Source organism: Salmo trutta, chromosome 35 (assembly GCF_901001165.1).
Source record: "Salmo trutta chromosome 35, fSalTru1.1, whole genome shotgun sequence".
Lineage (NCBI taxonomy): Eukaryota > Metazoa > Chordata > Actinopteri > Salmoniformes > Salmonidae > Salmo > Salmo trutta.
Window position 1 is genome coordinate 32,111,929 of NC_042991.1, and position 26,237 is coordinate 32,138,165.

The following is a 26,237-nucleotide window of genomic DNA, read 5'->3' on the forward strand; positions in this document are numbered from 1 at the left end:
TTTGCAAGTAAAATCCTCCATAATCAGAATATTGCTAGAGAGAGAGGAGGAACCCGCTTGGTCGCTCATGGATTGGTGTCTTGACAGTACAGACGGTCCATTCCCTCCCTCTACCCTACCTAGTGCCTCCACTGAGAAAAGTCACACACTTGTCCAGTCCAAGGGCAAACGAAGTTGGTAGAATGAAAAGCAATTCAGTTCAGAGATGGGGTATTGGTGTCCGAAGCACAGTAGTTCAACTGTGGTAAGTAAAAAACAATGTGCCATTGGTATAAAGATAAAATGATGAGAATTTGGATAAAGTGCATATAGACTGCCGAAAAAGGAAGTTGGTCTTGCTAGCATATTACTTAATAGCCTTAATTTGTAATATTAATCATTGCAATGTACAGTATTTGTATTTCATGGCTTTTAAATACAGAGCAGCTCTGCTTAGCCTAATTTAATTAGAAATTGTTTCATGCAGCTGTCGGACCAGCTATTGCTCATGCTTTGTGGGTAGTCAGTTTGTTCACCGATACCATGTCTGGCTCGGCTTCTTCCTCTGAGTCAGCCAACCACTTCTCTCTCTCTTAATCAGCCAACGACTCTGCACTTGCCTGGACTCATCCTTCTCTTGCTGTTTTACATACAGAATTTGTGCCAGTAGGCCTATAACGGAGGAGCTTGATGTTAGTTTTTAAGGCCCACTGACTGTGCATTGGTCTCAGTTGGCTTTTTTGTCTGTCCTTTCAAGATAGACATATCGTTTGTCAGCAGAATTTACTAAGCTTTCCTGCAGTGCAAGTTTGCTCTCATTTTTCCAGAATGATATAGAACCTAAAGGTAAAAATATGAGTTAAAAGGAGAAAAAAGGAGTGTTAAACAGTTTCCATTTTATGTTCTATCCTGTTGTTCCTGGTTTAGAGGTTTTTCCATCCTAAAAGGTTAGAAATGAAACCAGTAAACACTGCAACCCTTGAAGACAGGCATTCTTCCTATCACTACTGTGCAGAAAGTTGTCTTTGTGAGTCACAACTCCCTCTCCTATACCTGCATGACTTCAATGTGTCACAGCCGCTAATGACAACCAGGTGTTGTTGAGACGTCTGTCATGTTCATTAGGCACCAAACAGAAGAAGACCGGCTGAAGTAGAGTGCGAGGTACTCAATCTCCAACTTGTCCAATAAGAAATACTCATTTTCTTTTTACATCAGAAATTGTTTGGACTTTGGTTTGGCTCTGTGCCTGTTGACACATGCGTTTTGATTTTCTTTGCATATATTAAGTACTGAGTTAATTCACACTTCTCATTATATATGGCAGTGAACCAGGAAGATGTTGCTGTTTCTGGGCCACTGAAGGTGCCGGGCCGACACTTTGACCTTTTAAAGTATCACTACCTGGTTACACTGTAACTTAACAGTAATCATGTGACTACACTGTCTGGACTTGCCCTGTGGTAGCTTACAAGAGGGAAGGATTGTCATCCCAAGGACCTGGCTTATCTGTGATTCAACCACTAAAGTGGTTGTTACTAGCAAAAGGGAAACCCCAGTGTACATTCCAAAGGGCAACCTATATATTGCACTACTTTTCACTGTGGTGCTGGGCCGACACTTTGGTCAAAGGTAGTGCACTACGTACTTAATAGGGTGCCATATGGGATGCAGTCCCAGTCTTGTGACCGGTTATGTAAATTCTGTCACGGTTGCTCAGGTGGTTTGGAAATGCAATGACTCAAATGCAATGACGCGTCTTCAGAAGCAGCACTGCCTTGACCTCTCTGTAGCATGTGAGGGGAATAGGGGGAAGTTGTCCCTTGATGGTGATCTTGGGTCTGTTTTGTATTTTACCCACTAATGGTTTAAGGTTAGGATTGGAGTAGGGGAAGCTGATCCTAGATCAGTACCTAGGGGAACCTTCACTGGGGAGCCATGTGTGAAGTTAGGGGATCGGCTAGTGAATAGCCAATCAGCTGTCAGAGTGGGGGGATGGGAACGAATGGGGAAAGGGGTTGTTAAAAGTAACTGACATCCCTGTCTTTTTTTCTAGAGGTTCAGGTGTTTGAGACCATAAACTGTTACACGTAGCCTCACTCACTCCGTCCTGTTCACAATTCTCATTCTATGCTTCTCAGTAAAGGCAAATTTAGTTTGAAAATCCTACAGCTCTTTCTTCCTCATTCATACAAAAACACATTGGTCAATATTTATTGTTCAGGAATAGTTAGGTAGTAATAACCGTATTAAGGACCGTAAAAGCTCCCTTTCTAACCTCTCTGGCGTGGATCTGTAACCGTGGCCGTCCACCGTTACCAAGGGGAGTTGTCCCAAGCTGGGTGACTCCACACGAACACTAATTCAGCCGTGGCGTGTTGATGAGTCACCAGCCGTAGAGAGAGGCTTAAAGCAGCTATGTGCTTCAGGGCCTGAAGGCAGGAACGCACCCGGCTCTCAAAGACAAGCCTGAGCCTGCACTGTGTAGGAGAGCAGCCCTTTCAAACTCTTTGTGTGTGTAATGTGCCACCCAAGCCATAGACTGTTCACTCTGCTACCATCTGGCAAATGGTACCAGAGTGGACCAACAGGCTCAGAGACAGCTTCCACCCCAAGCCATAAGACTGCTAAATAGCCAGATTGCTAAATAGCCAGACTGCTAAATAGTCAATTAATGGTACCAGAAACTATCTGCACTGATCCTACATACACCCACTAGACTATATATACACACCATATACACACTCACTAGACTATATATACACACCATATACACACTCACTAGACTATATATATACACTCACTAGACTATATATACACACCATATACACACTCACTAGACTATATATACACACTCACTAGACTATATATACACACCATATACACACTCACTAGACTATATATACACACGCACTAGACTATATAGACACACCATATACACACCCACTAGACTATATATACACACCATGTACACACCCACTAGACTATATATACACACCATATACACACTCACTAGACTATATATACACACCATATACACACCCACTAGACTATATATACACACACCATATACTGTACACACCCACTAGACTATATATATACACCATATACTGTACACACTCACTAGACTATATATACACACCATATACACGCTCACTAGACTCTATATACACACACCATATACTGTACACACCCACTGGACTATATATACACACCATATACTGTACACACTCACTAGACTATATATACACACCATATACACGCTCACTAGACTCTATATACACACACCATATACTGTACACACCCACTGGACTATATATACACACCATATACACACTCACTAGACTATATACAGTTGAAGTCGGAAGTTTACATACACTTAGGTTGGAGTCATTAAAACTTGTTTTTCAACCACTCCACAAATGTCTTGTTAACAAACAAGTCGGTTAGGACATCTACTTTGTGCATGACACAAGTAATTTTTCCAACAATTGTTTACAGAGAGATTATTTCACTTATAATTCACTGTATCACAATTCCAGTGGGTCAGAAGTTTACATACACTAAGTTGACTGTGCCTTTAAACAGCTTGGAAAATTCCAGAAAATTATGTCATAGCTTTAGAAGCTTCTGATAGGCTAATTGACCTCATTTGAGTCAATTCGAGGTGTACCTGTGGATGTATTTCAAGGCCGACCTTCAAACTCAGTGCCTCTTTGCTGGACATAATGGAAAAATCTAACGAAATCAGAAAAAAATTGTAGACCACAAGTCTGGTTCATCCTTGGGAGCAATTTCCAAACACCTGAAGGTACCACGTTCATCTGTACAAACAATAGTACGGAAGTATAAACACCATGGGACCTGAGCTTAAATGTACTTGGCTAAGGTCTATGTAAACTTACGACTTCAACTGTAGTGAGTGTGTGTATATGGTGTGTATATATAGTCTAGTGAGTGTGTATATATAGTCTAGTGAGTGTGTATATATAGTCTAGTGAGTGTGTATATGGTGTGTTTATATAGTCTAGTGAGTGTGTATATATAGTCTAGTGAGTGTGTATATGGTGTGTATATATAGTCTAGTGGGTGTGTATATAGTCTGGTATGTGTGTTATATGGTGTGTATATAGTCTGGTCTGTGTGTATATATAGTCTAGTGTGTATATAGTCTAGTGAGTGTGTATATGGTGTGTTTATATAGTCTAGTGAGTGTGTATATATAGTCTAGTGAGTGTGTATATGGTGTGTATATATAGTCTAGTGGGTGTGTATATATAGTCTAGTGGGTGTGTATATGGTGTGTATATATAGTCTAGTGAGTGTGTATATGGTGTGTATATATAGTCTAGTGGGTGTGTATATGGTGTGTATATATAGTCTAGTGGGTGTGTATATGGTGTGTATATATAGTCTAGTGAGTGTGTATATATAGTCTAGTGAGTGTGTATATGGTGTGTATATATAGTCTAGTGAGTGTGTATATGGTGTGTATATATAGTCTAGTGAGCGTGTATGTGGTGTGTATGTATAGTCTGGTGTGTGTGTACAGTATATGGTGTGTATATATAGTCTACTGAGTGTGAATATGGTGTGTATATACAGTTGAAGTCGGAAGTTTACATACACATTAGCCAAATAATTTTAAACTCAGTTTTTCACAATTTCTGACATTCCCTGTTATAGGTCAGTTAGGATCACCACCTTATTTTAAGAATGTGAAATGTCAGAACAATAGTAGAGTGACTTATTTCAGCTTTTGTTTCTTTCATCACATTCCCAGTGGGTCAGAAGCTTACATCCACTGAATTAGTATTTGGTAGCATTGCCTTTAAATTGTTTAACTTGGGTCAAACGTTTTGGGTAGCCTTCCACAAGCTTCCCACAGTAAGTTGGGTGCATTTTGGCCCATTCCGCCTGACAGAGCTGGTGTAACTGATTTAGGTTTGTAGGCCTCCTTGCTCGCACACACTTTTTAAGTTCTGCCCACAAATGTTATGTAGATTGAGGTCAGTGCTTGTGATGGCCACTCAAATACCTTGACTTTGTTGTCCTTAAGCTATTTTGACTCACCACTTTGGAAGTATGCTTGGGGTCATTGTCCATTTGGAACACCCATTTTCTACCAAGCTTTAAATTCCTGACATGTCTTGAGATGTTGCTTCAATATATCCACATAATTTTCCTCCCTCATGATGCCATCTATTTTGTGAAGGGCACCAGTCCCTCCTGCAGCAAAGCACCCCCACAACATGATGCTGCCCACCCCCATGCTTCATGGTTGGGATGGTGTTCTTTGGCTTGCAAGTCTCCCCCTTTTTCCTCCAAACACAACAATGGTCATTATGGCCAAAATTTTCTATTTTTGTTTCATCAGACCAGAAAACATTTCTCCAAAAAGTATGATCTTTGTCCCCATGTGCAGTTGCAAACCGTAGTCTGGCTTTTTTATGGCGGTTTTGGAGCAGTGGCTTCTTCCTTGCTGAGCGACCTTTCAGGTTATGTCGATATAGGACTCGTTTTACTGTGGATACAGATACTTTTGTACCTGTATCCTCCAGCATCTTCACAAGGTACTTTGCTGTTGTTCTGGGATTGATTTGCACTTTTCGCATCAAAGTACATTCATCTCTAGGAGACAGAACGCGTCTCCTTCCTGAGCGGTATGACGGCTGCGTGGTCCCATGGTGCTAATACTTGCGTACTATTGTTTGTATAGATGAACGTGGTACCTTCAGGCATTTGGAAATTGCTCCCAAGGATGAACCAGACATGTGGAGGTCCACAATTCTTTTTCTGAGGTCTTGGCTGATTTCTTTTGATTTTCCCATGATGTCAAGCAAAGAGGCACTGAGTTTTAAGGTAAGCCTTGAAATACATCCACAGGTACACCTCGAATTGACTCAAATGATGTCAATTAGCCTATCAGAAGCTTCTAAAGCCATGACATAATGTTCTGGAATTTTCCAAGCTGGTTAAAGGCACAGTCAACTTAGTGTATGTAAAATTCTGACCCACTGGAATTGTGATACAGTGAATTATAAGTGAAACAATCTGTCTGTAAACAATTTTTGGAAAAATTACTTAGGTCATGCACAAAATAGATGTCCTAACCGACTTGCCAAAACTATAGTTTGTTAAGAAGAAATTTGTGGAGTGGCTGAAAAACGAGTTTTAATGACTCCAACCTAAGTGTATGTAAACTTCCAACTTCAACTGCACGTACACACCATATACACACGCACTAGACTATATATACAAAATCATTCACACACTAGACTATATACACACACCATATACACACTCACTAGACTATATATACACAATCATTCACACACACTACACTTGCACTCCCACACAAATCCCTCACACATTCCAACACTACGTACGCACACACCCACACAACACACACACAACACACACATGCATACATACATACACACACTTTTACACTCATCATTTGCTGCTGCTACTCTGTTCTTTATTTTCTCTTATTGTTATCTATCGTGATGCCTGGTCATTTTACCCTGCCTTTATGTACATTCTTTTGTATATATAGTGTATGTGGATTTGGCTATTTCAGCCGCACCCGTTGCTGACAGGTGTATTAAATTGAGCACACATCCATGCAGTCTCCATAGACAAACATTGACAGTAGAATGGCCTTACTGAAGAGCTCAGTGACTTTCAACGTGGCACCGTCATAGGATGCCACTTTTCCAACATGTCAGTTGGTCAAATTCCTGCCCTGCTAGAGCTGCCCCCAGTCAACTGTAAGTGCTGTTATTGTGAAGTGGAAACGTCTAGGAGTAACAACGGCTCAGCCGCAAAGTGGTAGGCCACACAAGCTCACAGAACGGACCGCAGAGTGCTGAAGCGCGTAGAAATATTCTGTCCTCGGTTGCAACACTCACTACTGAGTTCCAAACTGCCTCTGGAAGCAATATCAGCACAAGAACTGTTAGTCGGGAGCTTCATGAAATGGGTTTCCATGGCCGAGCAGCCGCACACAAGCCTAAAATCAACATGCGCAATATTACAATGAGGGAAAAAAGTATTTGATCCCATGCTGATTTTGTACGTTTGCCCACTGACAAAGAAATTATCAGTCTATAATTTTAATGATAGGTTTATTTGAACAGTGAGAGACAGAATAACAACAACAAAAATCCAGAAAAACGCATGTCAAAACTTTTATAAATTGATTTGCATTTTAATGAGGGAAATAAGTATTTCACCCCCTCTCATTCAGAAAGATTTCTGGCTCCCAGGTGTCTTTTATACAGGTAACGAGCTGAGATTAGGAGCACACTCTTAAAGGGAGTGCTCCTAATCTCAGTTTGTTACCTGTATAAAAGACACCTGTCCACAGAAGCAATCAATCAATCAATCAGATTCCAAACTCTCCACCATGGCCAAGACCAAAGAGCTCTCCAATGATGTCAGGGACAAGATTGTAGACCTACACAAGGCTGGAATGGGCTACAAGACCATCGCCAAGCAGCTTGGTGAGAAGGTGACAACAGTTGGTGCGATTATTCGCAAATGGAAGAAACAAAAGAACTGTCAATCTCCCTCGGCCTGGGGCTCCATGCAAGATCTCACCTCGTGGAGTTGCAATGATCATGAGAACGGTGAGAAATCAGCCCAGAAGTACACGGGAGGATCTTGTCAATGATCTCAAGGCAGCTGGGACCATAGTCACCAAGAAAACAATTGGTAACACACTACGCCGTGAAGGACTGAAATCCTGCAGCGCCCGCAAGGTCCCCCTGCTCAAGAATACATATATATGCCCGTCTGAAGTTTGCCAATGAACATCTGAATGATTCAGAGCACAACTGGGTGAAAGTGTTGTGGTCAGATGAGACCAAAATGGAGCTATTTGGCATCAACTCAACTCACTGTGTTTGGAGGAGGAGGAATGCTGCCTATGACCCCAAGAACACCATCCCCACCGTCAAACATGGAGGTGGAAACGTTATGCTTTGGGGTTTGTTTTTCTGCTAAGGGGACAGGACAACTTCACTGCATCAAAGGGACGATAGACGGGGCCATGTACCATCAAATCTTGGTGTGAGAACCTCCTTCCCTCAGCCAGGGATGGGTAGTCCAGCATGACAATGACCCAAAACACACGGCCAAGGCAACAAAGGAGTGGCTCAAGAAGAAGCACATTAAGGTCCTGGAGTGGCCTAGCCAATCTCCAGACCTTAATCCCATAGAAAATCTGTGGAGGGAGCTGAAGGTTTGAATTGCCAAACGTCAGCCTTGAAACCTTAATGACTTGGAGAAGATCTGCAAAGAGGAGTGGGACAAAATCCCTCCTGAGATGTTTGCAAACCTGGTGGCCAACTGGTGGCCAACTACAAGAAACATCTGACCTCTGTGATTGCCAACAAGGGTTTTGCCACCAAGTACTAAGTCATGTTATGGAGAGGGGTCAAATACTTATTTCCCTCATTAAAATGCAAATCAATTTATAACATTTTTGACATGCGTTTTTCTGGATTTTTTTGTTGTTATTCTGTCTCTCACTGTTCAAATGAACCTATCTTTAAAATTATAGACTGATCATTTCTTTGTCACTGGGCAAACGTACAAAATCAGCAGGGGATCAAATACTTTTTTCCCTCACTGTAAGTGTCGGATGGAGTGGCGTCAAGCTCGCCGTCATTGGACTCTGGAGCAGTGGAAACGCATTCTCTGGAGTGATGAGTGACGCTTCACCATCTGGCAGTCCGACGAAAGAATCTGGGTTTGGCGGATGCCAGGATAGTGCCAACTGTAGAGTTTGGTGGAGGAGGAATAATGGTGTGGGGCTGTTTTTCACGGTTCTGGCTAGGCCCCTTAGTGAAGGTAAATCTTAACACTACAGCATACAATGACATTCTAGACTATTCTGTGGTTACAACTTTGTGGCAACAGTTTCAGCATGACAATGCACCCGTGCACAAAGCGAGGTCCATACAGACAGGATTTGTCGAGATAGGTGTCGAAGAACTTGACTGCTCTGCACACAGCCCTGACCTCAACCCCATCAGACACCTTTGGAATGAATTGGAACGCCGACTGCGAGCCAGACCTTATCGCCCAACATCGGTGCCCGACCTCACTAATGCTCTTGTTGCTAAATGGAAGCAAGTCCCTGCAGCAATTTTCTAACATCTAGTGGAAAGCCTTCCCAGAAGAGTGGAGGCTGTTATTGCAGCAAAGTGGGGACCAACTCCATATTAATGCCCATCATTTTGGAATGAGATGTTCGATAAGCAGCTGTCCACATACATTTGGTCATGTAGTGTATCTACCTCAAATACCTCGTACCTCTACACATTGATCGGGTACTGTTACTCCCTGTATTATAGCAACATTCTTATGTATTTAATTTGATTCCTCTTGTGTTAGTAACTTTTTTTTATTTGTTCTTTTTTTACTTTTTAAAAAAATTCTACATCACTGGAAAAGGTTTCTAAAGAAGCACTTCACTGTAAAGTCTACACCAGTTGTATTCGGTGTGTGTGACAAATACAATTTGATTTGTGACAGAGAGAAAGACCACATTCCCACTTCAACCTCCCTCACAGAGGAGCCACATTCATTAGACGGTGATGGTAATGATGTAAGAGCTGTTTTCTGTCTCAGATTCCCCTTCTCATCCTCTCTCTTACCTGTAGGAAAGAGGTGAGACAGGGGTTTGGCGGGGGAAGGGAGGAGGCAGGGTGAGGTAGAAGGGAGTGAGTTGGACAAAGAAAAAAAGCTAAGCTCTACTGGCTCGGTGAAGAGGGGGAGGAGAGAGAGGAGTCATTACAGACCATGTGGCAAAACGGCAAGCGTTAGAATAGAGTAAACTAAGGAGGAACAGATAGGTCATCGTCATGCCACAGAGGAACCAGCTTTATCCACCGATCCGGTCCAATCCCTCTCCCCCTCTCCCCTCACCTTCCCCGCAAAGAAGCTAAACCCCTTCCCACCGGGTGAGTGAACAAATGGAACTGAAATTACTGCTTCTTCTCACCACCTCTCTCGTCTCTTTTAGAACCCGCTCTAGCAAGTACCTCTGTTCATTTGACAGAATTTGAGAGCAGAGCATTGAACCATGCAGTTTTCCAACAACAGTTCCAGGCCAGAATAGAATCCAACGTGGTACTGCCTGAAGGGACTGTCCCTGAGCTGGTAGTGGGAATGACTTCTGGTCTTCTTCTTCTCTCAGTCTCTCTTTGGTGTGTTTTCAAAAGGGTTGCTTCTGATCCGCTACGATACAGACAAGGCATCAAGCTGCTACAATGAACACTGTTTGAAGGCATACAGTAGCTCATTATGTAGTTCTGCCAGTCATTGTACAGAGATTGGAGTACTGCAACTCTATCTGGTGCTTGAGTTGACATTTGAATCAGGGTAAATTGCAGTCAATTCAGGAAGTAAAACATCCCAAGTTATGTTTAATCTGATTCATGTTCAAATCAAGGTTGGGGTCCATTCAAAAAAAGTACATTTGGTTTACTTTTTGTATTGACCCCAACGCTGAATTGAACATAGATCAGATGGAACAAAACGTGGGATGTTTGGCTTCAGAAATGAAGATCAAACAAACAGAACCAACACTTCAATTGATATTGAATATAATTATTGTCTTAGAGGACAGTGCATGTCTTGGGTAGAGGACAGTGCATATCTTGGGTAGAGGACAGTATACAATGGGAAAGGGATACATTTCAATAGAGGGTTTAGCCTCTATTTTCACTGCAGGATTCACAAAAGCAAGAAACAGGTGGTTACTGGGGCACTGATACGGTGCTTGGGTATTATTACTTATCTGTTACCTACCTGGGGTGTATTCATTAGTCCAAACCATAGCAAAATGTTTTGCGACTGAAAACTTCTTGTAACAAAAACAAGCATTTCATATGGGACAAGTTCATCTTAGTCCCTCGTTTCAACATTTTGCTTCTGTTCGGTTCCGTTCGGTTCCTAGTGAATATACCCCTGTTTAAATTGGCACTATTCTTTTGGCTTTTCACCAATGCTGTAATCAACACACCAGTTAACCCATTTGAGATGCATGATATTTAGTCAGGTTGATATCTGTGTGGTACCACCACTACCACCATTGGACAGGATGTGACTTAATACAATATCTACAGCTGACTCCTGATCAGTGCCAAACTCCGAAAGCACATTGTAGTTCACCAGTCCCAATTTAACTACATTATTTTTCAAATATCTGCATTCTTCATGACAAGCCTAGGCTGCTACACATTTCAACAGTCAACTTGTTAGTTGAACACTGGGTGTTGGCAGTTGAGCTGTTGGCAGCTCAGTTGAGTTGGATATGCGTTGTTTTGAATAGTGAGGCATCTCAGAGATGTCTGGTCATGCAGCCTGTAAGGAGCATGGACTCCTCAGGTATTTAGTCCTAGTCCTACAGCATAGTATAAAGGAAAACCTCATACATCTCACATAGTGGTGGTGTCAAAGGCATAGATCCTAAATCCTTGAAGTTAGCATCAAACATACGTTTTTCTATTGTTACTATACCACATCTTAGGGTGTTTGTCCGTACAATATGAATGATGGGTTTCAATGATAATAATATAATATTTTTTTTTAAGCACTTTTCAAAACACCCAGGACACTGTACAGCAAAAAAAGAGAGAGGGGAAAAGATAAAAGAGAGAACAATTTAAAATAAAAGTTGAAATTAAAAGCTACTTAGGTTTTCTGTATGGTTAACATGACTCTGTCAGTTGTGACAAGAACATGACAGAGGAACCGATCTCAAACTTGCCGTAAGGCTTGTGTTAACACCAAAACCATGAGTTGGTAGGCCGAGATTAAAATGCAAATCAATTTATAACATTTTTGACATGCGTTTCTCTGGATTTTGTTGTTGTTATTCTGTCTCTCACTGTTCAAATAAACCTACTATTAAAATTATAGACTATAATTTAAATATAATTTAAACTATAAATTATAGACTATACTACAAGGTATGCGAGTCACTATGAAGTCATTTCCTACATGAATAGTTAGAAGTAGACTAAAACTCGGTCTCAGACTCCATCTTAGTTTGCACCCCCTAGGTGCATGTTTTGGTTTTTGCCTTAGCATTACGCAGCTTATTCAAATAATCAACTCAGGACCGAGTTTGGGAAACCCTGACTTAGATTACTGACTGTGACACGAACACAAAGACCAAGAGATTTCCCAGATCCCCTTGAACCTGTTTGGTCTGTGGAACGCCTGGGTCATGTTCTTTAAGCACCAAACAGAGGAAAACCCACGAAACAGGGAGGGACTACCTGAACTTGTCCAGTAAGAAACAGTCTTTTTTTTCATTTTCCGTTGCAAGACATTTATCTAAGGTGTGTGCCCTAATGAATACTACCCTGGTATCCTCCAACCAAAATAACTGTGGATGACCTCTCCTGGTGAAATGCCATCATCCCCCCCCACCAGTGAGTGGAGACATTATTCAAAACGTCTACAACCATCCCAGGAGCACCTTGCTCACTGTATGTTGTCATGTCACAGGACCTAGCTCTCATACCAATCCAGTGCTCCGCTGTAGAGACAGATTCTAAGCTGTGAAATCTTTTGCCTATTCATTATCTGAAACTGGAATTATTTGCTGTTTTACTCTTTTGAAGGAGTTGTCATGACAACAACAACTCTGAACCGTGCATCATAACTGGAATCATGAAATAGCTGGCACATTCCCCTTACCTCCTCTCTCTCTCTCTCTCTCTCTCTCTCTCTTCTCTCTCTCTCTCTCTCTCTCTCTCTCTCTCTCTCTCTCTCTCTTTCGCTCTCTCTCTCTTTCTCTCTCTCTCTTTCTCTCTCTTTTCTCTCTCTCTCTCTCTCTCTCTCTCTCTCTCTCTCTTTCTTCTCTCTCTCTCTTTCTCTCTCTTTTTCTCTCTCTCTCTCTCTCTCTCTCTCTCTCTCTCGCTCTCTCTCTCTTTCGCTCTCTCTCTCTCTTTCTCTCTTTCTCTCTTTTGCTCTCTCTTTTGCTCTCTCTCTTTCTCTCTCTTTCTTCTGCTTTCCTCTCTTTGGTGTGTGTGCACTGCATCCTGCAGGTTCCAGTCTGTCTCCAGGATCATCTACCCTGTAGGTTTATGGTCAATTCATTTATTTTAGTGTTTGGTTTCATCCGCTGAAGTGTACTTCCTGTACTATCTGTATTTGTCTACATGATGAGATATTGGCCCAATAAGTCTTATCTTCTACAGTGTGACAATGACTCACCATGAGCGCATACCAAATAGAATTGTATTCCCTATGTATTGCACTACTTTTGATTCGGGCCCATAGGGCTCTGATTAAAAGTAGTGCACTTTGTAGGAAATATGGTGTAATTTGGGCAGTGGTGGAAAAAGTACTAAATTGTCATACTTGAGTATAATTATAAGATGCATTAATAGAAAAGTGAATAGTCACCCAGTAAAATATTACTTGAGTAAAAGTCTAAAACGTTTTGGTTTAAAATGTACTTAAGTATCAAAAGTAAATGTAATTGCAAAATATACTTACATGTCAAATGTATAAATCATTTAAAATTGCTTATATTAAGCAAACCAGGCGGCACAATTTTAGTTTTAAATATACGGATAGCCAGGGGCACACTCCAACACTCAGACATAATTTACAAACAAAGCATTTGTGTTTAGCGAGTCCGCCAGATCAGAAGCAGTAGGGATGACCAGGGATGTTCTCTTGATAAATGTGTGAAGTGGACCATTTCCCTGTCCTGCTAAGCATTCTAAATTTAAGCACTTTTGGGTGCCAGGAAAAATGTATGGAGTAAAAGGTACATTATTTTCTTTAGGAATGTAGTGAAGTAAAAGTTGTCAAAAATATAAATAGGTAAAGTATAGGTAGCCCACAAAAAACTACTTAAGTAAAAATACTTTAAAGTACTACTTAATAACTTTACACCACTGCATTTGGGACTCATACCATGGCCGCTTGGATAAACAGATGTGTTTTTGCTGTATGCACTTTGAAATACATGTCCTGAATACTCATAATTGCACATCTTTCTAATAACAATGAAATAATCAACATATTGTTCATGCAACGTACAGTATGGCATATGTTGTAGGAGATGTATTTATCCTGTTGTCATGTGTTGTCTGCATGCCATGCCTGTTAATTATCAGAAATAATTGGCCCTTGGGGATAAATAAAGTGTAATAAATCGACTTGAACAGGGATCCCACGACACATTATTATCCATTAGCCTCCACTATCTACACTCTGGATCAAGCCAGTTAGAGGAGTGGAAGAGATCCTCCGTAGCGGCAGATGAGCGACACTATTCTAGATCTAATTTCTTGTCTCTCTGTATCCTCCACCACACCCGCAGATCAAACAGTAGGAGGGAAATAAAGAGAGGAGAGGGAAAGAAAATAACATTCATTTTATCTAACATTTCTTTCCCTTCCAGGTCGAGAATCACTAAGACCCCAGTGGTGGGTTAAGGGTAGACGGACAGACAGACGTTGGACATAAAGCCCTCGCTCGTCCGGGATTAAAAAGGGACTAAGAGAGGCAGAAGACGCAAGACCACAGTAAAGACCACGGTAAAGACAGGTAAGGCTCAACACAGCTTCCTCTCTTCTCTAGCCTCCAGAGGACTCTTGTTTCTTGACAATGTTTATACTTCAACTACAGCATGTCCTCAGATCTGTGGCTAATCTGTTTATTATATGATGTTTGACACCAGATATGGAAACTGTACATTATAATCAATATATTTTATATGAGACATGGAGAATGAGTACATGATAAAATAAGTATTTGTGCTATGAAGTCCTTATGTAGGTAGCCTTCAAATAAAGTTAAGCCATTCATCTCAAATCAAGAATTGAACATTTCATCATTGGAGATAAATGAATGAACCTCCCCTTTAAATTAATATCTTGAATTTACTTGAAATGTTGCCAACCCTGATCAGTTTCATTCTCTGATGTCCCGCACAGAACTTTTATTCGGAACACTTTGCTCATGAGGGTAGCAGAAGCAGTTATGTATAGTGTCATAACATATTACCATGACGACCCCTCTGATCTTGTGAATAGTGTGCTTTAATGAGGAGCAACTAAGAGAGGGCTGAGTGAAAGGACATTAGTGCAGTATGGCCAGTTTAGAGAAAGATTCATGTTGGTAGGAGTACTGACATACTATTAGAATAAACTCCTGGTTCAGTGGCATGACTGAACCATGACAAAAAATCTAATAATAAATGTTTTCTTAACCATGTTTAGTTATTGTAACTGTACGCTTGACTGTACATTCAGTACAGTGCAGTAAGTGAGATTGGTACAACCGTTTAGCTTAGAGTGAATGTGTCATTTCAATATCCCACTTCTCGGGACAGCTCCCTTAGTTTACTTTCCGACCTTAGATAAATATTGACTTACCTACTTTAGTGAGACTTTATGTTGCATCTGCCAACCCTACCTGGACTTGGAGACACACCAACCAGCACTTCTAAGTCATGGACTGTACCACTAAACAACAAAAGAGGGGTGGGGTGACCATTATAGCCCTAGGCAGAGGGATGACAATGTGGGCCTTGAACAGTTGATCAAAGTGTCACATTTTGGCATTTATAAATGCCTTCTTGTCTGCAATTATCAGGTGCAGGGAGCAAACTACATCCCTTCCTTTTGTCAAATCAAATCAAATTGTATTTATCACATGCGTCGAATACAGGTGTAGACCTTACCGTGAAATGCTTACTTACAAGCCCTTAACCAACAATGCAGTTCAAGAAATAGAGCTAAGAAAATATTTACTAAATAAACTAAAGTAAAAAAAAATCATAAAATCAAAAAGTAACAAGAAAATTACATAACAATATACAGGGGGTACCGGTACCGAGTCAATGTGCAGGGGTACAGGTTAGTTTTGGTAATTTTTAAAGTGACTATGCATAGATAATAAACAGCGGGTAGCAGCAGTGTAAAAACAAAAGTGGGGGGTCAATTTAAAATAGTTTGGGTGGCCATTTGATGAATTGTTCAGCAGTCTTATGGCTTGGGAGTAGAAGCTGTTAAGTAGCCTTTTGGTCCTAGACTAGGAGCTCCCGTAATGCTTGCTGTGCGGTAGCAGAGAGAACAGTCTATGACTTGGGTGACTGGAGTCATTGACAATTTTTTGGGCCTTCCTCTGACACCACCTGGTATAGAGGTCCACGATGTCAGGAAGCTTGGCCCCAGTGATGTACTAGGCCGTCGCACTACCCTCTGTAGTGCCTCACGGTCAGATGTCGAGCAGTTGCCATACCAGGCAGTGATGCAACTGGTCAGGAGGCTCTCGATGGTGCAGCTGTAGAGGATCTGGCCTGTTTGAGTCATATAGGTATTATAGACTCGGTCAGGGACAGGTTGAACATGTCAGTAAAGACACTTGCCAGTTGGTCCAAGCATGTAATCCATCTGGCACTGCGACCTTGTGAATGTTTATTATTTTTATATATTTTTTTAATATTATAAATTTTTTCAAATTGTCTACCCCTTTTTCTCCCCAATTTCATGATATCCAATTGTTACAGTCTTGTCCCATCACTGCAACTCCCAAACGAACTCGGGAGAAGCGAAGGTTGAGAGCCGTGCGTCCTCTGAAGCACAACCCAACCAAGCCACACTGCTTCTTGACACAATGCCCGCTTAACCCGGAAGCCAGCTGCACCAATGTGTCGGAGGAAACACCATACACCTGGCGACTGTGTCAGCGTGCATTGCGCCCGGCCCACCACAGGAGCCGCTAGTGCGCGATGGGAGAAGATCATGCCTGCCGGCCAAACCCTCCTGTAACCCGGACAATGCTGGGCCAATTGTGCGCCGCCCAATGGGCCTCCCGGTCGCGGCCGGCTACGACAGAGCCTGGACTAGAACCAGGATCTCTAGTGGCACAGCTAGCACTACGACAGGAGGCTTCTTTGTGAATGTTGACCTGTTTAAAGGTCTTGCTCACGTCGGCTACAGAGAGCGTGATCACACAGTCGTACGGAACAGCTGGGGATCTCATGCATGCTTCAGTGTTGCTCGCCTCGAAACAAGAATAAAAGGCATTTAGCTCGTCTGGTTGGCTCGCGTCACTGGGCAGCTCGCGGCTGTGTTTCCCTTTTGCAGTCTGTAATAGTTTTCAAGCCCTGCCACATCTGATGAGCAGCAGAGCCGGTGTAGGAGGATTCAATCTTAGTCCTGTATTGACGCTTTGCCTGTTTGATGGTTTGTCTGAGGGCATAGTGGGATTTCTTATAAGCATCCGGATTAGTGTCCCGCTCCTTGAAAGCAGCCGCTCTAGCCTTTCGCTCGGTGCGAATGTTGCCTGTAATCCGTGTCTATGCACTCATTGATGAAGCCGGTGACTGAGGTGTTATACTCCTCAATGCCATTGGATGAATCCCGGGAACATATTCCATTCTTTGCTAGCAAAACAGTCCTGAAGCGTAGCATCCGCGTCAACTCACCACTTCCGTATTGAGCGAGTACTTCCTGCTTTAGTTTTTGCTTGTAAGCAGGAATCAGGAGGATAGAATTATGGTCAGAGTTGCCAAATGGAGGACGAGGGAGAGCTTTGTATGTGTCTCTGTGTGTGGAGTAAAGGTGGTCTAGAGTTTCTTTTCTCGTTGAGTGCGGTCTTAGTGCCAGCATCGGTTTGTGGTGGTAAACCTTTGTGGTTTAACCTACTCGTTGGCAAATTCTTACAAGGCATCCTGCCCTCCTCCCTCCTGCCCTCCTCCCTTCTTTTCTTCATGCAAATGACAGGGATTTGGGCCTTGTCTCAACGAAGCAGTATATCCTTCGAGGTGGGTAATCACTATTCTGTTGTCCAGAAGCTCTTTTCGGTCACAAGAAACAGTTGCAGCAACATTATGTACAAAATGAGATACAAACAATGCAAAAAAACGAACAAAATAGGGCAGTTGGTTAGGAGCCCGTAAAACGACAGCCATCCCCTCCAGAGCCATTATCACACCATCATTTTGAGAAGTATCAATGCCCCAATGATCAATCAATCAATCAAATGTATTTATGAAGCCCTTTTTACATCTGCCGATGTCACAAAGTGCTATACAGAAACCCAGCCTAAAACCCCAAACAGCAAGTAATGCAGATGTAGAAGCACGGTGGCTAGGAAAAACTCCCTAGAAAGGCAGGAACCTAGGAAGAAACCTAGAGAGGAACCAGGCTCTAAGGTGTGGCCAGTCCTCTTCTGGCTGTGCTGGGTGGAGATTATAACAGTACATGTCCAAGATGTTCAAACGTTCAAAGATAATAACAATAATAATCACAGTGGTTGTAGAGGGTGCAGCAGGTCAGCACCTCAGGAGTAAATGTCAGTTAGCTTTTCATAGCCGAGCATTCAGAGTTAGAGACAGCAGGCACGGTAGAGAGAGAGAGTCAAAAACAGCAGGTCCAGGACAAGGAGCATGTCCGGTGAACAGGTCAGGGTTCTAAAACCGCTGGCAGAACAGCTGAAACTGGAGCAGCAGCATGACCGGGTGGACTTGGGACAGCAAGGAGTCATCAGGCCAGGTAGTCCTGTGGCATGGTCCCAGGGTTCAGATCCTCTGGGAGAGAGAATTAGAGGGAGCATCCTTAAATTCACACAAGACACCAGATAAGACAGGATAATTACTCCAGATATAACAGACTGACCCTAGCCCCCCGGCACAAACTATTGCAGCATAGATACTGGAGGCTGAGACAGGAGGAGTCGGGAGACACTGGCCCTGTCCAACGATACCCCCGAAATGGGCCAACTCCGCAAACCACCAACTTACTACCCTGAGACAAGGCTGAGTATAGCCCAAGAAGATCTCACCCACGGCACAAACCCGAGGGGAGGCCAACCCGGACAGGAAGATCACGTCAGTGCCTCAACCCACTCAAGTGACACACCCCTCCCTTGGGATGGCATGGAAGAGCACCAGTAAGCCAGTGACTCAGCCCACATAATAGAGTCCGAGACAGAGAATCCCTGTGGAGAGAGGGGAACTGGCCAGGCAGAGATAACAAGGGCGGTTCATCGCTCCAGTGCCTTTCCATTCACCTTCACACTCCTGGGCCAGACTACACTCAATCATAGGACCTACTGAAGACATGAGTCTTCAATAAAGTCTGCGTCTCTCACATGGATGCATTTTTTTCCTAAAGTATATATTTTTTGTCATGTTTCTACAGTTATCTACATGATATTTGTCTATGTGGATTGGCAAATGGTAAATTCTGGTACTTACAGAGAGTACAACACTGGTAGCAGTTTTGGTTGCTTTGTTCAGTGGAGGTGAAGTTATGCATTGCCAAGCTGGACATAGAAAGGAAAAGTGACAGTGAAATATTGTTTTGGATTCACAGTGATGAATCAGATATAACAGCAAATCGGCATCTGGGTAATGTCAGGTATGCTAATAATCGTGATAATTCATGTCACATGGGTGATCACTGTAGATCTGGAGTGTATTCATTAAGAGCTCACAGTAGCAAAAACTTTTTGCAACAGAAAAACGAGTGTTTCTTATTTCCATTTCGGCTGTTTGCTTCCGTTTGGTTTCAAATGAATACACCCCTGATGGGCGGATCTTATGTCTGTCTACTGTACACTAAATATCTTCAGAAAGGTTTCGTTATGTAACACATACTGTTACCATATCAACTTACTGTTTCCGTCCTTTTGAAAAGGAAGATATTTATGTTACATTTCGTAATCCAGGGATGTGTTTTGTTATTTATTGAGAAGTGGAGCAGCCAGGACCGGAACTACCTGTCAGATAATATGACGTAGAAATAATTAGTTTGATCGTGGTTTCAGAGCCTTTTCAACCTTTAGTGAGAAACTGTTGATAGTTTGTTTTTAGGTGTAAAGTGGGACATGTAAGATTCAAAGAGGCTTATCGTAGTTTCTTACACAAGCGTTTAAGAAAAACATAGCCAAGAAAGTAGGGCCTGTGGTTTGTACAGGTTACAGGACATACCATTGACTAGTCCTGCGTGCATGCACATGCAAGCTCACCCTTGTGCATACACACGTGGTCAAAACCTTAAAGGCTTCCTGGAAGTGCTTAAAGTCATGTCTGTCATTTGAAGAAGCAGTAAACAACTACCAAATTCACATCCTCTCTATACTCTCTGGAGATCAATCCATCTCCACTGGATAAGACAGCACAGCCTCTTCCCATCTGTGTATTCTAGGTTAGGACAGGTCGCCTATTGTGTCATTGACGCTGAAATTGTTTCAAACCATAACTCCTGGGCTAAAAAACACACTCAATCGAGAATATCCTATGGAAGTGTTTTTTAGTCCAGGAACCAGCTTAATCTGGGTCTGGGGAAAACGGCCTTGAAACCCTTAACAGAACAATCACGCTCAGGTGCCCGTCCTAGCAGTGCTTGTTAGTGCAGAAAGTGACAGACAGCTAACAATAGCATGTGTAGTAATGCCGTGGTGGGTGACTATGTAGTGTAGTAATGGCTTAAAGGGGACCATTATCATTGTGCTAACTGAAGGAGATAGAGTAGGGAAGTTGACCCTCTAAACTGATCTAAGGTCAGTTTAAATTTTCCCTCCTAATCATTAAAGGGGCAATCTGCAGTTGCTACCTACATTTTTGGACTACAGTATGGAAGAACCCAACATTTAAGCTTGTTTTACTCCAATATTTGTAAACAAAGTAAATGTAAACAAACACTGTATAGCCTCGAAAATAAAATTAACAAGGGGAGGTGTAGCCCGACAGAGCGAGGGAGAAAAAGGTGTGCTGCTGCAGCACCCCCTGAAAAATTGGAATACATATAAAAAAAGTTATGTTATGTATTTATGTTTTTATCACAAAGGTATTGTACTGAGCCTTTACTAGCTGTGTTTCAATGGACCGATATAGCCATCTGTAGCGCTGGCCCCCAAAACATTTGGGCGACTTTTTCTCGTTTATCTCATGTCTCTCTCACTCTCTACCTCCTCTTTATCCCCCCTTATTCTCTTCTCTCTCCCTCCTCCTTCTTTTACTCCCTCCCCTCTCTCCCCTCCCTAACTCTCCCCTCATTCTCTCTCCCTCCTTCTTACCCTTCCTCGACCTCATCTCTCTCTCTCTCTCTCTCTGTCGTCTCTCTCCCCTTCCCTCACTCTCCCCTTCTTTATCTCCCTCCTCCCCCTCCATTCTCTATCCCTCCTTATTTCCTTGCCTCTGTCTGTCTGTTGACTTTCTCTCCCCTCCCTCCCCATCCCTCACCCCCTTCTCTCTCTTTCTCCCTCCTCCCTCCTCCCCCTCCATCCTCTTTCTTTCTTTCTTTCTTACCCTCCCTCCTCCTCCCCCTCCACTCATCTCTCTCGTCTTCTCTCTCCCACTGACCAACGGACAGACAGGCAGACAGACAGGCCGACACAGACAGACAGGCAGGCACACATATACTCATACACACAAAACACACACACATATTGATGCTACACACACACACACACACACACACACACACACACACACACACACACACACAGACACCTTTCACACTCCTCACACATGCTGCTGCTACTCTGTTTATTATCTACCCTGAATACCTAGTCACTTTTACCCCCATGTACATATATCAATTACCTCAACTGCCTTGTACCCCTGCATATTGACTCAGTACTGGTACTCCTTGTATATAGCCTCATTATTGTTATTTTATTGTGTTACTATTTCCTTAAAAAAAATTGGGCAAATTTGTCTTACTTTTTAACTCTGCATTGTTTGGAAAGGGCTCCTAAGTAAGCATTTCCCTGTAAAGTCTACACCTGTCCTATTCGGCACATGTGAAAAATACATTTGATTTGATTTTTGATTTGACAGACAGGCATTGTAGTGGACACAAGGTTCTTGCAGTTCTAGAAACTAAGATCCTTTTTATGAATTCTTGAATGAATTCTGAAAAGGATATTGGTCACATTTGTTTTAGATTGACTTGAAACTTGAATCTGTCTGTCTGTCTGCCTGCCTGTTAAAAAGGCTTTTGGTTCGATTGAATTTACATTTTATATGCCGAGTCATGACAGTCCCCCAATCACAAATATGTAAAATATGTGACCCCTATGACCCCCAATTAAGTCACTTCCTGTAATCGCAGGAAGCTGAAATTCAATGTAAAGCCTACTGGGGACACTTTAACGGTCCCCTTCAAGTCTGTACGTTCTTCAGAAATGACCGTTCTACAGAGGATGGAAGACAGTGTTTTTGTGTGACTGCAGGGAGAGAATGAAGGACCATGTTGAAGATGAAGTAAGACACTTCCTGTTGCCACAGGAAGCTGAACCTCAATACAGGGCATCCCTGTATGGTCATGATTTGTTGTCTGCAAGGACGGTTCAATCGCAGTCAACAGGGGCTTCATGGTTATGTGAGGGCTATAGGTAATGCTTTTCTATGGAAGAAAAGCCTTGTTCTCTGTGAAGAGTTCATTTCACATGGTCAGATGTAGGCTTGCATTCATCGGAAGCGTCAGTTGAACGATCCCGTGTGAATTTTGTTTCTATCCTCAACTGTTCTGTTGAACGATCCCGTGTGAATTTTATTTCTATCCTCAACTGTTCTACCGATGTCACTCAAAAGCATAGCAAGTATAGGCCAGGCTTCAAGTGAGGCCTACCTTCTACCATGTAGTGGAGAGGGGCAGATCAACCCTAACCCTAACCCTCGCTTCATCTCCACATCTTTACTCCGAGAGAGAGGTGGGAGACAGAGAGGAGCAAAATTGAACAGAGCAATACTCAATCATGAGGCATCAAAGCCAAATGAACTGAATAATATTTAAGATATCCTATATGGAAGGAAAGTAGTGTGGAAACGTACCAAAAAAACTAAACTTCCTGAACAAAATGTTTCACTGTAATAATGAAGGTGTAAACTTGGCAGTTGAAAACCTAAACAGTATATTTGACCTCAGCTTTCCTATCAAATCTAAAAAATAAAATTACTAATTAAAATGAACAACAATGACAAATGGTTAGATGAAGAATACAAAAACCTAAGAAATAAATTGAGAAACCTATCCAACCAAAACCCAGAGACCCAGAAAACTTGAGCCTTCACTATGGTGAATCACTAAAACAATACAGAAATACACTACAGAAAAAGAAGGAACAGCACGTCAGAAATCAGCTCAATGTAATTGAAGAATCCATAGACTCAAACAAACAACAACACAAAGGGTTGTCTATCCAACACGGAGATGTATGGATAAACCACTTCTCCAATCTTTTTGGCCCTATAACAAAGAACAAACAGCAAAAACATTTACATGATCATACAAATCTTAGAATCAACTATTAAAGATTACAAGTATCCACTGGATTCTCCGGGTACTTTGAATGAACTACAGGACAAAATACAAACCCTCCAACCCAAAAAGGCCTGTGGAGTTGATGGTATCCTAAATTAAATGATAATGATTATACAGACCAGAAATTCCAATTGGCTATACTTAAACTTTTTCACATCATCCTTAGCTCTGGCATCTTCCCCAATATTTGGATCCAAGGACTGATCACCTCAATCTAAAAAAGTGGAGACAAATTTGACCCCAATAACTACCGTGGGATATGTGTCAACAGCAACCTTGGGAAAATTATCTGCATTATCATTTACTGCAGACTCATACATTTCCTCAGTGAAAACAATGCACTGAGCAAATGTCAAATTGGCTTTTTACCAAATTACCATACAACAGACCACGTACACCCTAATTGACAAAGAAACAAACCAAAACAAAGGCAAAGTCTTCTCATGCTTTGTTGAATTCAAAAAAGCTTTTGACTCAATTTGGCATGAGGGTCTGCTATACAAATTGATGGAAAGTGGTGTTGGGGAAAAACATACAACATTATAAAATCCAAACACACATTTCTTTCCACAGGGCCGTGGGGTGAGAAAGGGATGCAGCTTAAGCCCCACCCTCTTCAAAACATACAGTCGTGGCCAAAAGTTTTGAGAATGACACAATTATTAATTTTCACAGTTTGCTGCTTCAGTTTGTATGATGGCAAATTGCATATACTCCAGAATGTTATGAAGAGTGATCAGATGAATTGCAATTAATTGCAAAGTCCCTCTTTGTCATGCAAATGAACTGAATCCCCCCAAAAAACATTTCCCCTGCATTTCAGCCCTGCCACAAAAGGACCAGCTCACATCATGTCAGTGATTCTCTCGTTAACACAGGTGTGAGTGTTGACGAGGACAAGGCTGGAGATCACTCTGTCATGCTGATTGAGTTCAAATAACAGACTGTAAGCTTCAAAAGGAGGGTGGTGCTTGGAAACATTGTTCTTCCTCTGTCAACCATGGTTATCTTCAAGGAAACACGTGCCGTCATCATTGCTTTACACAAAAAGGGCTTCACAGGCAAGGATATTGCTGCCAGTAAGATTGCACCTAAATCAACAATTTATCAGATCATCAAGAACTTCAAGGAGAGTGGTTCAATTGTTGTGAAGAAGGCTTCAGGGCGCCCAAGAAAGTCCAGCAAGCGCCAGGACCGTCTCCTAAAGTTGATTCCGCTGCGGGATCGGGGCACCACCAGTACAGAGCTTGCTCAGGAATGTCAGCAGGCAGGTGTGAGTGCATCTGCACGCACAGTGAGGCGAAGACTTTTGGAGGATGGCCTGGTGTCAAGAAGGGCAGCAAAGAAGCCTCTTCTCTCCAGAAAAAATATCAGTGACAGACTGATATTCTGCAAAAGGTACAGGGATTGGACTGCTGAGGACTGGGGTAAAGTCATTTTCTCTGATGAATCCCCTCTCCGATTGTTTGGGGCATCCGGAAAAAAGCTTGTCCGGAGAAGACAAGGTGAGCGCTACCATCAGTCCTGTGTCATGCCAACAGTAAAGCATCCTGAGACCATTCATGTGTGTGGTTGCTTCTCAGCCAAGGGCGTGGGCTCACTCACAATTTTGCCTAAGAACACAGCCATGAATAAAGAATGGTACCAATACATCCTCCGAGAGCAACTTCTCCCAACCATCCAGGAACAGTTTGGTGATGAACAATGCCTTTTCCAGCATGATGGAGCACCTTGCCATAAGGCAAAAGTGATAATTAAGTGCCTCGGGGAACAAAACGTTGATATTTTGGGTCCATGGCCAGGAAACTCCCCAGACCTTAATCCCATTGAGAACTTGTGGTCAATCCTCAAGAAGCGGGTGGGCAAACATAAACCCACAAATTCTGACAAACTCCAAGCATTGATTATGCAAGAATGGGCTTCCATCAGTCAGGATGTGGCCCAGAAGTTAATTGACAGCATGCCAGGGTGGATTGCAGAGGTCTTGAAAAAGAACAGTCAACACTGCAAATATTTACTCTTTGCATCAACTTCATGTAATTGTCAGTGAAAGCATTTGACACTTATGAAATGCTTGTAATTACACTTCAGTATTCCATAGTAACATCTGACAAAAATATCTAAAGACACTGAAGCAGCAAACTTTGGAATTTAATATTTGTGTCATTCTCAAAACTTTTGGCCATGACTGTACAGTATATCAACAATTTGGCGAGGGCACTGGGAACAGTCTGCAGCACCCAGCCGCACCCTACTAGAATCTGAATTAAAATGTCTGCTGTTTGCTGATGATCTGGTGCTTCTGTCCCCAACCAAGGAAGGCCTACATCACCTAGATCTTCTGCACAGATTGTGTCAGACCAGGGCCCTGACAGTAATTCTCAGTAAGACAATAATAATGGTGTTCCAAAAAAGGTCCAGTTGCCAGGACCACAAATATAAATTCTATCTAGACACCGTTGCTCTAGAGCACAAAAAAACTATACATACCTCGGCCTAAACATCAGCGCCACAGGTAACTTCCACAAAGCTGTGAGTGATCTGAGAGACAAGGCAAGAAGGGACTTCTATGCCATCAAAAGGAACATACAATTCGACATACCAATTAGGATCTGGCTACTAGAATCAGTTATAGAACCCATTGCCCTTTCTGGTTGTGAGGTTTGGGGTCCGCTCACCAACCAAGAATTCACAAAATGGGACAAATACAAAATTGAGACTCTGTATGCAGAATTCTGCAAAAATATCCTCTATGTACAATGCAAAACACCAAATAATGCAAGCAGAGGAGAATTAGGCCGATACCTGCTAATTATCAAAATCCAGAAAAGAGCCGTTAAATTCTACAACCACCTTAAAGGACGTGATTCCCAAACCTGCCATAACAAAGCCATCACCTACGGAGAGATAAACCTGGAGAAGAGCCCCCTAACA

At 42.3% G+C, this 26,237-nt stretch overlaps 1 protein-coding gene across 2 annotated transcripts in view; it reads left to right on the forward strand.

The window, feature by feature from the left end:
* Nucleotides 1-26,237, forward strand: part of LOC115175082 (serine/threonine-protein kinase PAK 6) — a 41,850-nt gene continuing 15,613 nt past the window's right edge. Inside the window, exons 1-2 of one of the 2 annotated variants that reach the window (XM_029734255.1) lie at nt 1-244; nt 14,423-14,568. The gene's annotated coding sequence lies outside the window, so the exon portion shown is untranslated. Of the gene's footprint in view, nt 245-9,752; nt 9,954-14,422; nt 14,569-26,237 lie in introns of those variants that run through there. The other variant, XM_029734254.1, reaches the window with a different exon arrangement.